The sequence below is a fragment of the Ambystoma mexicanum genome, chromosome 7q (assembly GCF_040938575.1).
Source record: "Ambystoma mexicanum isolate Mex_15411 chromosome 7q, UKY_AmexF1_1, whole genome shotgun sequence".
Lineage (NCBI taxonomy): Eukaryota > Metazoa > Chordata > Amphibia > Caudata > Ambystomatidae > Ambystoma > Ambystoma mexicanum.
In genome coordinates this window covers 489,429,915-489,443,390 of record NC_090941.1, presented here as the reverse complement: position 1 = coordinate 489,443,390, position 13,476 = coordinate 489,429,915, and positions in this window count along the sequence as shown.

Below are 13,476 nucleotides of genomic sequence, written 5' to 3'. Positions count from 1 at the left end.
GTGGCCAGGGAAAGGCGGACGCTTCCTAAATCCTAACCCTGGGGTGATATTAGCCGGGAGGATCGCCTGGGAGGAGAAAGACCCCAGGGGAACGAGAGGACTCAGTTGGATGAGATGCTGTATTTGTCTTCCTCTTGGGAGGAAATACCTGTGATAACAAAATATGTAATGGCTTGCTGTCAGAGAGAGTTGTTAAATTCCCAAGGTGACTATCTTAACAGGGGTGAAAACAACCATAACCGCTGTATTGGGAGGAATGAAACCCCTTTTAAAATCATAGACATACATAGATTCGAAAGCGCACATGACTTCCAGAGGAATAGTAAAGATAAGTCTTTAAATAGCTCCAAGTTAAATCTAGAAAAATCCCCATTCCTATGAAAAGTCAATTTCTTTATTTTAATTTTTATTTTAATGTGTTTTAGTTTATACATAAAACTTTTACACATGTAAAATTAATCACAAAGCAATCAACTAATCAATTATTACATTACATCACAGCATCTGCACCACATACAAAAATGTAAACACATATAACCTAAAATCTATAATGCATAATTCATGCAATAATATTCCTAATAAAATTCATATTCCTTCAACTGATCGCATCTTCGTATCACCTACGCGCTATTCCTAGGGACACCAAAATGTCCTTCCGGATTAAACATGTACTAACCTAATTAATTAATTAACTCCAATTCTTCTGTAACCAATTTCTTTGACACCATGCTCTAGACTGTAAACAGCGCCATTTTCAAAGCACTGTTCTTAGTATTTATACAGCGCTTCCAAAAGGTTGCAGACTTAATAGTGTCAAGATGATACACATATTTACCTAGATGGTTCATATATATCGGGCCTAAATGTGGGTATATGGTGAGGACATGTTTAGGTGTCTCCAAGGCTAGCAAGTTTTGACATATACGACAATACATTTCGTCTTCCGACATGAAGAGATATGGGCCTATAGAACTTAAAACAGGGAGACAGTTCATTCGCAACAAAAATATAAATCGCTGAAGATGTTTAGAGGGGCATATGTCTAAATAAGGCTGAGCTTTTTCATAAGAGTATAACACGCCGATGGCAAAGATATAACTCTTTAAGGTTGATAGATGTGAAAGGTTTTCACACCAATCTCATAAGTCCATCTGCATCACCAGAGATTTCTTTGATGTATAATAATCCATCTTCCAATTTGGAGCCCATCCAATACACTCAAACAATCGTGTCATACTTTCCTTGTGATCAGATTGTACTCTTTTCCCATTAGTCCCTTTACCCAGGCTCTCTAGAAGGAGGTTAGTGGGGCTGCTCATCATTTTAATGTACAAATGTGTTTGCATTTTCAGGATCATAGGTTTAAGAGAGAACATCCCTAGCTCAAGACGAATAATGGCCATAGGTACACAGCTGGGAATGCCAAGTAGTCGTCTCCAAAATCTCAGTTCAATGCATGGAAGCCATTTTTTTAATTGCCATTTTGCATTAATAAATGACAAACATTTCCTCCACCCCCTGCCCGACCCTCCTCCTCCGCCCCCCCTCTTTACTCTGCTGTGCATACAACAAATAATAAACTGTGGAATAGGCCACATAACAAATTCAAGCAATATCCACTCCTTCAAGCGATTCCTAATATACAAAGTTTTAGAGGACAATACAAACAGTGTAATCTTCATGCAAAATGTTCAACGCCATATTCCAGTCTTTGGTGAAGATAGAGCGTTGTCCCTGTATAGTGTACGTTATCCATTCTAGGGCCACAAAATTCCAAACTTTAGAAAACCATTCTCTAATATGGGGATGGTTCTTTTGACTTCCACTTTTGGGCAATCACCAACAAAGCCAGCAACTGTAACATAACAAGATCTGGGTTCTTGCAAACCAAACATTTGCACCATGCTTTTGTTAACCTCTTCCCAATATTGCCCCAACCCCGGACAACTCCACCAGACATGTTTCCAATCTCCCGCCCCTCCGTACTCCCTCCAGCATTCGTCTGAAATGAAAGATTTCATTTTCTTTAGGTGAGCAGGTTTATAGTGGCATTGCTTAGTAACGGAAGGGATGGCCCCTACTGTGGAAGGATGAGAGGGCTATTGTACAATAGGGAACAAAAATGGGGAGTTCCAACCACAGATATACTTATTGACACCACCCTTAGGTTGGGGTGCCTGAATGATTTTGTTCAAAAAGTTTTTTTACAAGTTGAGCTTCAGATAGTAAGCCTAGTATCTTAATGAGTACACAATCACGTTACTTAGTATAACTAATAAGGCACAAATCCCTTATTCGTGTAGTAATAGTTATTTAATTCTATTTATTGATTGTACGCATTGTTCTTTTTTATAAAAACAGAAATCATACACAATATCACACTTTATTTCAACAAGGACATCAGTACAAAAAAGAAAATGTTTTTGTTGTCCAAAAATCACATATTTAGTGAGTTAGTATCATTTGCACCATTAGCTTGTACCAAAATTCTCTGATTTGGATTGGCCTAGTAAATCTAGTTATTACTTTCCATAATACATACCAATCGTCTTCTGGTACTTCCTCCCCCAATGTGTGATGCCAACGTAGTTTATGACTTATTGAGAGTTTCGGAATAGTATCTACCATCAATTTGTGTAGGTTTGAGACAAGGGCTTTATTCCCTGGGTTAGATGTCACATATTTTTCAAATGGCGCAAGATCTCTTATCGGCGCCTTCCGTACCGGTGCAACAAGGATCCAATGCCTGACTTGGAAATATTGAAATCAACTAGTTTCCCGAAGACCAAAATCCTGATTACATTGTAAAAATGATTTAGGGTCAGAGACCCAAGCTACCCCTCACTGATGACGCCCAACAAGGCTGAAACATGTCTGGGGATGCTTGTGGTCTTGTGCAGAAGGGAAGTTTCTTATGTAGAAGTTTAAAATAATGAAGTAAACCAGACGGACATCCATATCGTTTCAACTTCCACCATAATCAGTCGCCACAAACGGAATCAAAAGCAGCTTTAAAGTTGACAAACAGTGCATACAAGGATGGTGGGTGAGTTATTACCATTTGCTTGTGCCACCAGAAAATCCATAAGCCCTATGTTATGGCTTCCCCCAGCCCTCGCACTTCCTGTCTGCGCACTTACGCAAACTGAATGCACCCAACCCAGTAAATTCATTGTCTGTCTGACCTGCCCCTATGTGTCCCCCCCTTGCATTGTGCACCTGAAACACTTGTGTTAGTGGCACATTATAAAACGCCCAACCAACTTAACCATTCCCCTTCTTCTTCCCTGACTCGCCCCACTTATGTCAATGTCAACTGTGTTCCTTCTAGCAAGAAATGCTCTCTGTATGGCTGTTGAGTTGCTAGGTGCCTCCACCGCCCTCCCCCTTGCCTCTTCCTCACGGCTTGTCACTCACCTGCATATTGTCAGTTTGTTTTATATGTATCCCCTCTCCTCCCCCCTCCCTGCTTTTCCTCACTATCTGTTAATGCACTTGAATTAGCAGAAATGCCGTCAGGCCTAGTATGCTCATTATTATTGTATATCATTCCGAATTTTCCAAGGCCTTATGAATTATTGTATCCCATTTTCCCCTCCCGTCTTGGAGCGCTTTGAAGCACTTGTGTTTTGTCTAAGTGCTTTATAAATAAACAATACCATACCAACCAGGCCGGAAACCTCCCTGAAGCATGTCCAACAGGCCCTCCTCTTCCACCCACTTCTGAAGCTCCTGTAAACAGAACATTGCAAAAAAGCTTGTCTGGACAGTCCACCATAGATAGGAGTCGATAATTTCTCACATCTGTTGGGCACCCATTTTTTAGTACAGGAATGAACGTTGCTGTTTGCCACGAGGTGGGAATTTTGCCTTCCTCAATGACCTTATTAAATAGAATCTTTAACAAGAATGACCAAAATACATGATTCTGAATCAACACCATGTTAGCGAGGCCATTAGGCCCTGGCACCCTTGATGATTTTAATTTACTTATCTTCATTCTGATGTCCACCTTGTCGATTTCTAAAGACCAATCAGTGAGTTTTTGATCCCTGCACACGTCCGGGGCCATAATAGTAGTGGAATAACAACATGAAAGAAAAGCTACCCATTGATACTTATCAATAGGATTAACTAACTGGTGATTCTTATTGCCTCTGGCCTCCCCTAACATGGCCCATATGCCGCTCGAGTTGCCATTGCTAAACACGGCAATCATATGCTGCTCCTGGGCACACCTAAGAGAATTTCGCCACCAGCATAACCAGTTATGGTATGAGTTATTTATTGCTTTGATTTCGCCATGCCAAGCCGCATGGGACTGCTGTTTAACTTTATCTCTATGTAGATCACCACAAAGCTTGCGTTTCATATCTCTTATAGCTCTATCATAAATGGGAATCGCTTTATCTTTTCTAATTGTCAATCACTGGTTACTAGAAGCATGGGGGCCAGCAAAGGTAGAGACCCAACACTCTATTTCCTCCATATCCTTATCCTTAAATTCTAAGAATAAGGAATGGTTCATGGTGTGCTCGATGTATATTATTTTCTGACCACTTCATCCGATTTCGTGAGTGATTGACTTCCAAGTCACCTAGACCCTTTACCAAAGTAGCTGGTACCATTTTATTTAACTTTAAGATCAGTGCCTCATGAGCTCTCCATATATTTTCAATAAAATACATATCAGTCACCTTATTGACCACTTTAGCGTTAACAAAGAAATAGTCCAGTGTTACATTCGAACTACCCCTTCAGGGGTAGACTGTTTCATGGTGCTTTTTGTATTCCATCTACTTGAGTTATTTCCCCGCCCACACAATTAAGATCACAACCCACAATTAGATATCCAGTGAACTCCCTTATCATCACGGACAGTTCCACCCTACCTACTGCAGCCACTCCTCTAACAGAACAACCCCTATTTAACAACTGTGAAAGAACAAGATTACACAACCTAAAACAAGCGACTTCGAAAAACGTAACCCAACACATGAAGGCCAACCTTTAAAAGGGACTCTAGTGAATGCACTCGTTGAGAACACACTGAAGAACCTTGTCCCACTGACTCGACCACTCGCTGACCCCCTCACTTGTGGCCTCTCAAATTCTAACACCAATGTTATCAAGAATCAGTGCCTGTTATGGCCACCAAGTACTGATTCCTGTAAAGTCACAAATAAAGCCATTATATCCAGTCAATTGGCAGACAGAAAAACACTTAATCAGCTCTGTTGAATACCCAATCTCTTAATAAACATGCCACGGATATCCATGGTTACATCATAGACAATTATTTAGATGTACTGTTCTTGACTGAAACATGGGTTCACAAGGCTAGTGAGGCATCAATAACACTAACACTTTGCGTCTGGGATGACTACACCATCTACTGTGAGAACAGAGATCAGGGACCTGGGCGCAGTGGCAATTATAGTCAAGAACCATATTAAATTACACAAATCATGGAGCCACTGCAGTGGCTGTGAAGTCCTGGATCTAAAATTAACTCCCACTCCCCACAGTTGTGTTGATTTCATCCTGATCTACCGGCCTCCAGTCGCCATGAACACCTGCAATGAGGAAATCACACAACTCTTGGCAGAACTCAAAGGAACCAATTGTGCTACACCATTCCTTGGTGACCTTAACCGCTGGCGAGAAGACACGACCGACAAAGACAAAGAAGCTATTATGCTTGAATCAGCTCTTAACAACATTGATCACTATGTCATAAACTCTTACCCCACAAATACTAAAGGTAACATCCTTGATTGGATTGTGACAAGAAATTTAAAAGTTCAAATCAACAATACCACTCCTTGCATTTGGAATGACCACTTCATGATTAACTTCTCCTTTTCTCTTCAGGCCCCTCCATCCAAACTAAGTAATCCACCAGTCAGTCACTTTTCGAAACCTAAAGAAAATACACGCATCTGACCTCCAGGACTGTGTCACTAAAATCATGTCCTCTACCTCAACGTCAGATCCCCGACCTACTTGTTGAGACTTTTAACACCAATTTTAGCCTCCTTCTAGATAAACATGCTCCTCTCAAAATGAAGTCCATTCGTAATAACCCAGGCCACCAAAAATGGTTCTCAGAAGAAATATGATCCTTGAAAGCAGAGAAAAGGAAAGCAGAGCGATGTTGGTTAAAATGCCCACCCGCTGAAAATAAAAGCGCATGGAAATTACTTGAGAATTTCTACAATAAACAAATTGAGGATGCCATTAATAAGCCAAACAAAATAATTTGAAGTACTAAAACTTCTCGAAAAACTTAAAGCACAATTGACGACATTTACTCCAACAAACACGGACTGCTCCAAAATCCAACTAGCCTTTGAGACAAAAATATCAAAAGCAAGGGACAAAATAAAAGATCAGATTGCCAGTAAAATAAACTCACACGACCCGCTAGCCATTAATACCAGTCTCCCTCCCCCCTACCTCTCCCCCTAGATACACAACCTGCAGTCTTTGAATTCGCTCAAGTGACTAGCCTAGATCTGTCAACAACCTTGAGCTCAATGCACCCATCTACTGGGCCAGATAATATACTTCCCCCAAAAATGATTCTTGAAAAAAGGGAAATCTTTGCCCCTCTTTTGGCAAGGTTCATCAACGCCTCTTTTCGCACCTCTTCAGTCCCAGCTTGCATCAAAAACGATACAGTAACACCACTTTAAAAAAAAACCTGGAGCAGGTCCAAATGAGGCAAATCTAAGACCTATCACCAACTGCAACTTTTTGTTAAAGGTTCTAGACAAGGAGGCCACATGCCAAATCCAGACCTACATTGAATCCGCAAATGCATTACACCCCAGACAATCAGGTTTTCGATCTGCTTATAGTAGCACCGAGACGGCCCTCATCGATTTACAGACCTACATGCTGAGCATTGTTGACAGGGGCAGAGCTGGAATTCTGGTCCTGTTAGACCTGGCGGCTGCTTTTGATCGTTTGGACCACAAGCACCTTCTGGCCATGTTAAAACACACTGGCCGCTGCTCCGAAAAGACATGTAGGTGGGTACATTCCTTCTTGACTGGGCAATCATCAAGAGTTAGCTGGGGAGAGGCTTCAGCAGCCCCTGCCCTTTCCACCTGCGAGGTGCTGCAGGGTGCTTGTATGTCGCCTGTACTATTCAACCTGTATGTTAGACCCCTTTGCAGCCTCCTAGAAGGTTCAGGAGTGGTTTTTTCCAACTACGCAATGACACCAGGCTGGTCCTAGAGATCTCTAGGAATCAGGCTGCCGACACCTTAAAACCCCAAAATATATACAATCTGATCGACTCATGGATGAGAAACAACTGGATGTGCCTAAATGGGGTAAAATAGAGTTTTTTTAATTTACATTTTTAATGTTTTTATTAACATTTTTCATTAAACGTTTAACATTAACATGTCTGCAATGTACCATTACCACAATATAACTCCCTCCCTTCCTTCCCCACCCTACCTTCGTCTTTTTTCCAAACACGCTCAACCAATGTCTACTTTTGTCTCACATTTCCATGAAATGCCCTTCTTTTTTCTGTTCCAGACCATATGTCTCAGTTCTGGACGTTAGTAGAGTCTGTGTTCGTTCTGTCCAGGCTGTGATTTCTCCTGTGCTTTCCTCCCCGACTCCTCCAGTAATTCGTAGCCATACTGTCGTTTCAGCTAGTATCCATTTTCCTGAATCTTTCCACCACATCTCCACAGTAGGCACACTCTGTGCCTTCCATGCCATGGCAAGTCTACGTTTTCGCCAAAATGTAAGCTAGGTCTTTCAGATTCGTTATGTGTTTTTCCTTCGTATTATGTGGGTATAATCCAAGTAGGCAGACTCCTGGAGTTTTTACCTCTAGTTCGACGTTACCCATGGCCATTATATTCGCTATGTCCTCCCAATCTTGCCGTACCTTGGTGCATGACCACGGCATGTGGAACATTCCAGCATCAGTGTCTCTGCATTTTTGGCATCTCTGTTCTGCCACACCTTTGAACCTAGGGATCTTCTGTGGTGTTAGATAGGCCCTTTGTGTAATGTGTAACTGGAAGACCTGTAATTTAGCATTCCTAGAAACTTTTTGTGGTATCGCATTACATTACCTCATTCAGCATCAGTGGGGTAACACAGAGTTATCAATCATTGTATCCCCCCATGCCAGAGCAAAATTAGGCTCTAATTACCAGGATTTTTCCATGCAGGAATGTAACATCCTTGTGCAGGACAAAATAAGAACCCTGGGCACACATCTTGACTGCGCCGAGTCACATGCAGCCCAGGTCACACAAAAAAGGCGCCTACTATTTAAAACTGCTTACGAATATCCACCCATAACGCTCTGGAAATAATTGTGCTACAATAGCCTGAGCGGTTATCCTGTCTAGAAGGATGTATACGATCTGCCCGCAAACGTTTTGTTTGCGGGCAGACTGCCCACAGTAAAACTGCTCCAGCCCCCGTTTTGACTGTTAATTGAAAACGGGGCCCGAGCTATTTTTGTCCCCCACCTCCATTGTTAAGGATGCGGGGGACACCCCCCGAAATCCCAGATGCCGCAGGTACTTGAACATGAGGAGCAGGGGGCACACCTGCAACCCCCGCTCCTCATGTTCAAGTTATAAGGTCAAAAAGAAAGACGGTCAAAAGTAAGACCTATAATTAGGTCAAAATTACAAAACAACCAAATGTAAACTATCAGATTGGGTAATTCCGTCAATCCATTGACAATGCTTACAGTGGCTCTCTGTAGGTGCCAGATATCAATTCAAAGCAGCTACTCTACTTCACAAATGCATTAATTGGAAATCCCTGAGCTACCTGAAATCATCAGTGTCCTGGTATGAGCCCTCACGGTCGCCTTGATCAACTAACCTAAGGCTGGTCAACTGTCCACCATTCAAGAGGACGAAAGGGTTAGGCAGATCATTTGCCACTTGTTCAGCTAATATATAGAACTCTCTTCCTTTACCCCTGAGGCTAGACACAAACATCAAAACCTTCAGAAAGACACTGGCCCTCATTACGATACTGACGCTAAACCATGGCGCTATTAGCACCATGGTTGGTGCCGGTATCGTAACGAGTCCGCCAATGTTCAATGGGGAATTACCACCCCATTCCAAGGTTGGTGGGGCGGTAATTCCCCATTGAACATTGGCCCTTCCCAATTCTTGCCCCATAGGGCTCAATGGGACTGGGGAAGGCGCTAAGTACGATAACGCAAATTGCGGTACCATACTTATCACCAAGGTCCTTTTGTGGGTCCCTACTTTAACGGCTGGTCTAGACCAGCCGTTCAGGTCGGGTCCCGCAAAGGGACCTCGTAGTAAGGCGGTAATGGGTTAACAGCGCCGCAGCCTTTTACGGCGCCGTTAACCCATTAGCGCCAGGGTCGTAATGAGGCCCACTGAAGACCTTTCTCTTTGAGTAAATCCCCTTTTTTTCTTCTCTGGTACCCAGCCCATGTCCTGTACCTTTGTTGGTCTATGTGTATAGGTGCGCCCTGATACCTTTGGTATGTTAAAAATCAGTAAATAAATAAATAAATGATGCAGTCTGCAGTGTTAACAATAAACCAATACACAAAAAGATCATGCATAACATTCTGAATCTGTTCTCTAAACAAAGCTACAGGAGGATTATTGATATTAACTAGCGAAATATGATGGTGCCCATCATTAAAAGAAATGTCCACCTCCACAGTCAAAAGATTATCAGATCCACCGAATGTTAATTTGCGAGATTTCAAATGATGGGCAACTCCAATAGCAAAATCCCCAAAAGGTCTACCCCTGGTGCCCTTGTTTGCCACAGTTTGATGGATAGTGTACCTGTCTATACAAATTACTGCTGTCAACCCAGTCTCCTGCAATAGGAAGATCTGGTTTTGAAGAACAAAGGACAAAGAGCCAGGGATAATAGGTGAGCAAACCCTTTTGTATTTCAGGAGATGAGGGAGGGTATTCATTCCTTAGTGAGCACCACCGGCAGGGATTCTGCAAGTCATTTTAGCATAGATTGGATGTCAGATATCCGAACCTTATCTTTAGGCGGCAGTTGTGAAATGGCTTATTCAGAAAACGACCACCTTCTTGGATAAGAGGTAGAGCTGGATCCAGTGTGTCAGTCTTTACATCAAGCTCGACCGCACACCTCAACAAATGGGACTGAAAATTGCATAACAGATGAACAGTGTCCATATGCTCACAATGAATAGCAGACACATTAGAGTTGATGCATTTCAGTGGCTCAGTTTTGAGTTTTCGTACTTGTTGGAGAAGGGACATAAAAGCAGAACGACATTTGTCCCTAGACTTTTTGTTAGTGTTTTTCACCACCAAGATTGTACTGGTTTGAATAGATTGTGTCCTCCCACATATTCCTCATTTTATGATATTCGTATCCCAGCTTTAGCTGCTTCGGAAAAAAAAATTCACCAGGGGTGCTGTGTTAGAGACCGCAGAGTCAAAGTCCCTCGAGGGCCACGGTGGTCGTTGACGTCATCTGCTGTATAAAGGGCTCGAGCAGCGCCCGTTACCTCAGTTCTGTTTTTCCGACTCAACTGCTTCGTGTTATGAACGGCGCATCAAGAATTTCTTCGACAATGTCCTGGTCTTCAACTCCCTCCACACCCAAGACAGGGTTAAAAAAATGTCTGAAGTGTGGCAGGAAGATGTCCATAACCGACCCACATCGGAATTGCCTCTGGTGCCTCAGCCCTGACCATCGGGTTGATGAGTGTGGGTCTTGTCAGGCCATGTCAAATAAGGCTCTTAGGGAACGCAGAGGTAGGCTGGCAGTGGGAGAGGAGAAATAGAAGTCTTCGAAAAGACAAAAGGATTCAGATGAATCCGGTAGAAAATCTCATCACGAGTCAAGGAGGTCGAGATCGAAGAGTCGCTTGAGGAAATCTTCCTCGTCTTCGACTAAAAAGTCAAAAAAGCAACATCATAGGTCTTTTTCCTCCTCATCCTCTTCTGAGAGGAGAGTAACTTACCCTTCAAAGCATGATTCCCCAGAAAAACTGGAGGCCTTCAGGGCTTCGATGCTTAAAATATTCGAGAAAGCGGCCCAGACCCACTCCAAGTTGCTGCACGGTGATCATGCCTCTACTCATTCTAAAGGTGACAGAGGAAAATCAAGATCTAAACACGCAAGGGTTGAAAAAGTGTTGAGAGTGTCTTCAAGGGAAAGTTCCCCGACGCCTCGCACTAAGTCTAAGCTTCCGGTGAATAAATCGGGGCTAGCGGAATCAGCATTGACATCGAAGTCGAAGCCAAAACTCGACTTGACACCGTCGATGACCAGAGCGTTGAGACCGCTGACGAAGATGACATCAACACTTTTAGCTGTATCGAAGCCTCCTTCTACAGCATCGAAGCCTCCTTCGACACCGTCGAAGCCAGCGTCTATCCTATAGATGCCTTCAACGCCTTTATCAAGGCCTTCTTTAATACCAAGACCCAAGTCGACGCCATTGTCCATGACTAGGCAAATTCCACCTTCTTTGCCTGAAAAGACTTTCCACCCTCAACCTAGACAGGAATTTTTTAGATCCATATCATCTATATATGAAGAACATTCCTCTGAAGAGGATGTCACTCCAGCTGGAGTTAGATTTGGAGCCAGAGAGCTTCCTGAAGAACTAGTGGTCCCACAGTCTAAAATAACAGACCTGTATGACTGTCTCCAAAAGACCAGTGGCTTAGACACTTCACCTGAAGTGGATCTTGAAAGGCCACATCCTACAGATCATGCTGATCCCACTTATAGAAATCTTATGGGAAGGGTCATTGATTTTATGGGTTGGGAAGCAACTTACCCAGATTTTGATCAGGATGACATGACTGACATCCTGAGTGAGGGTCCTTTAAAGGATCCTGTTCTCCCATTCCATAAAGCACTGCAAAAAAGGGTAATGGTAAATTGGAACACTTCTGATTCAATTGCAGCAGTAAATAAGAAACTGGTACCAAAATATAGGCCAGCTTTATCAGATCCAGAATATTTATCCAAGCATCCAGCTCCTGAAAGTCTAGGGGTGAAAGGTGCAACCTCCAGTGCGCAATCAGCTTACCCATCAATACCACCAGACAGGGATGATGAAAAAGTTGATGCCTGGGCCCGGAAAGCTTTTTCTTCGGGCAGCATGGCCCTGAAATCGACTAATGTCACTTGCACATTAGCAAGTTTTACTTATACCCTGTGGGAATACATGTCATCAGCGGCTGATCGCATCCCGGAAGATGAGGAACGGGATGGTTTCCTGGCTATAGTGAAGGATGGTAAAGAGGCTATGGATGAATGCCTTCAGTCAGGATTGGACACTGCAGATAGTGTAAGAAGGTCCATGGCTTCTAGCGCGGTCTTGCGTAGATTCGCATGGCTAAGGAAATCTGGGTTTGCACCTGATGTGCAGTCTAGATTACTTAATATGCCTTTTGATGGCTTGAGGTTGTTTGGCAGCAAGGCGGACAAGAGCTTGGAGAAGCTGCAGACCTTGAAAGCGGCAGCAAAATCACTCAGCACCGCTATAAGGCAACCTCAATAAAGCTCTTACGCAGGCTCATCTTCCTGGAAGAGTCACCCCTTTCACTTCTACTCCTCTTTTGGAAAAGGGAGGGGGCAAGCCAGTCAGAGAGGCCAACAGAGAAAACCCTTTCGTGGTGGAAAAGGGAGAGGTGCTAGTTCAGACACAGCAGCAGCTACTACCTCCTCAGCCACTGCTGCAGCTGCTGCAAAGCCACATTGAGGTCTTAACCCACAAAACCCTGGTGGGAGGCAGAATCACTCGATATCTGGACGAACTGCGGAGCATTACGTCAGATGCCTGCGCACTAGAAATAGTGACTCATAGTTACTGTCTTCCTTTTCATCGAAGACCTCAAGATCATCCACCAGGAGTCAACTCTGTAAAGGTTCCTAGACATAAAATCGAAATCAATAAAATCGAAAGTCAAAATGTCGAAAAAATAATCTCGAAAAAAAAAAAGTCGAATTTTTTTTTAATACGTTTTTTATTCGAAATGGGGGGGTTCCCCCCCCAACCCCCTTTTTTTTCTATTTTTTTTTTTATTTTACCCCTTTTTTTTACTTACCAAACCCAAAAAAAATATATAAATAATAAAAAAACAAATTCGACTTTTTTTTTTTTTACATTATTGATTCGACTTTTTTGTCATTCGACTTTATTTTTTCGATATTATGACTGGACACCCTCTGTAAAAATTCCAGACCCGCTCCTTGTGCAGCAGATTTTAACCCTGCTAGAGAAAGGTGCATTAGAACATGAACCTGTAGCGGAGAGGAACAAGGGCTGGTACTCCCTTATTTTCTCATCACCAAAAAGGACGGAGAATTGAGACCCATCTAGGACTTGAGAAACTTGAACAAGTTCCTCAGGAAGGACAAGTTCAAGATGGTGACCCTTTCTCAGATCCTTCAGGCTCTTCAGCTTCAGGACTGGTTGGT